Source organism: Rousettus aegyptiacus, unplaced genomic scaffold (assembly GCF_014176215.1).
Source record: "Rousettus aegyptiacus isolate mRouAeg1 unplaced genomic scaffold, mRouAeg1.p scaffold_m13_p_1, whole genome shotgun sequence".
NCBI classification, from domain to species: Eukaryota; Metazoa; Chordata; class Mammalia; order Chiroptera; family Pteropodidae; genus Rousettus; species Rousettus aegyptiacus.
In genome coordinates, this window is record NW_023416284.1 from 124,211,956 (window position 1) to 124,214,479 (window position 2,524).

The following is a 2,524-nucleotide window of genomic DNA, read 5'->3' on the forward strand; positions in this document are numbered from 1 at the left end:
GTTTGTCTTGCTCATTTGTTTCTTTCAACTCTCTATTCCACATATGAATGAATCATATGGTTCTCAACTTTTTCTGTCTGATTTTGTTTAGCATGATTATCTCAAGGTCCACCAATGTTATCACAATGGCAGTATATCATCTTTTCTTGTTTGACGGGTAGGGGAAAAAACGGTTTAATTTCTCAAAGGGCACAGCAAAACCAAGATCTATAAGTCTAAAGGATCTCCAAGAGGTGACTCATATCATCCCTTGCCAGCCTATAATTCCTGTTAATCAATCATCATCTAAAGACAGTTTTGACCACCTTCTTCATAAGTCACAATGCTCTTCTACTGATATATACTAGAATCTATCTTCTTCTGGTAGTGGTTCTATATTATCAATTATAATTTTTAATTTAGATCTCTGAAATCCCTTCGGGAATGTAAAGTTGTTGTTCTATCCTATTTTAAAAACCTATAAAATAATAATAAAAAGTTGTGACCTTTTATTCACAGATATGCCTCTTCTCGGTACTTTATATTAGGAAAACCAACTCCTAATACTTGCTTGATTTGTGGAGTTTTGAAACAAGCAATGTTTCTATTTCTTTTCCTTTTCACAACTGTTCTTATTCAGATGTCATCTGCCTAAAATACCTAAGGTTAAACAAGGATTCTAAAACACACTATTAAGGACTTGTTTTCCAAGGTTATGTGTCAGAATTGCTTGCATGCTGAGTGGCAGGCGACCAGTCTCATTATGCAGGTTTCATGGTTTCTGTTCAGATGCTGAGCTCCTGTTTATGTAGCTCAGCATCACAGTGCCTGTCAACTATGCAGCACTGTTTACCAACCAGCAGGATCCTAAGTCTCCCAGGTCTATACTGAACACCCACATTTCATCCCATACATCTGCGGTCATCTTTTTCTCAATAAGGACAGTGTTATGAATACAGCTGGCTGAGATTAAGGCTATCACAAGGAAAGAGCTGAGAGAGTGTGAACATCTCAGCATGACATCGCATTCTAATGATGGTGAGATTCAAAAGTTCAGCTTCAATAGTCAATATGTAATGCCTGAATTGTGATATTGTCAAATGGTTAAGATAACAAAAATCACTTCCACCTCTAAGTTCTTTCTTATTTATTGGGTAACTGAGTCTCATGTATGAAACATATCTGTAAATTAAAATATTCCTAATAATCTACAAAACACTAGATTCTATGTTGTAAGATGTGTATCATAATCATATGAAAACATGTTTGAATGCCTAGAGAATGTGTGGAAAGATAAAAAGAGAATGACTAAGTAAATAATGTGAATACTGAAACTAGTCATCAGTCAGTGTCCATCAGAAAAAGAGTCAAGAGTAACACAGAAAAGAGAAAAAAGGAGCTACAGTCATCAATTCTATTGGAAAATATACCGTTACATGCCTCAGGTATTTCTAGTCCTTGCAAATATTTAATAAAAATTCCTGTTTTCTATGTGAGAAAAAATTTCTTTAGTCAGCAACAAAGTTTTACCAAAAAGGAGATGTAATCCTCCTTTACTGATTTTTAGGTCTAAGGCATAAAACTTAGTGTGATGACAGAGAAGAGGCTATATTTATCACATCTGGAAATCACCTCTGATAAGAAACTGTTAAGTACAGTGAGGACTGAATGATTTAAAAATAAGAACACAAGAGTTCCCCCACTTTATTTTTAGAACAACAAAAAAACCACCACAGCATTAAAAAGTGTTAAAGCTTACATTTGAAATGACAAATGTAAGAATAGAAGAAAATGATATGTTTTGTGTCTGGATCCAAAAGCTCTTCCAAAGGTAACTAATTTTTTAAGCAAAAATATGCTACCATAAAAAGATAGTTTTACCAGAAATTGTAGACATCCAAGTTCTAGTTTCTTTCCTGCATTCAAAATTGGCATAATTTGGAATATTAACAACTGAATTACTAAATAGCGTCTAGCAGATAATTTACATTATAATAAACAGATTAACAAAATATTGTTTTTCCACAAGAGCAGTATATTTATTGTGCTGAAATCTGATAGCAGGGCATGAACAGCTCTGGGGAACCAGCGCAGATGCCCACAAAGATGACAAATCTCTGGTCATCATACACTGAGCTGTAAAAACAAAAGTGTCAAATCCTCTTAGACCAAACTATCATATGTGTTGCAAATTTTCTGTAATTCTCATGACAGCATGCCTTTGGAATAAGTATGTCATTTTAATGCATAATAACTATTTCATAGTTTACAAACTATTCTGAAATCGTTGGTGTACCCAAAACGCATATATCCTGAATATGCAGTTTCAGTATGTTGAGATACTTCAAAATATTCATGCTTTTTTTTTTTGCGGGGGGGGGGGGCGGGGAGGGTCACATTTTCTCCTTCCATATTGATCTCTGTGTAACATTCCCTATCAATTTAACTTATGTAATAAGCCAGTGTACAAGTCTCTTTCCTAGTAAATTTCAAGTTGTTCATTTATATTACATGAAATAGCAAGTTTGTAAATAGCAAATTTAAC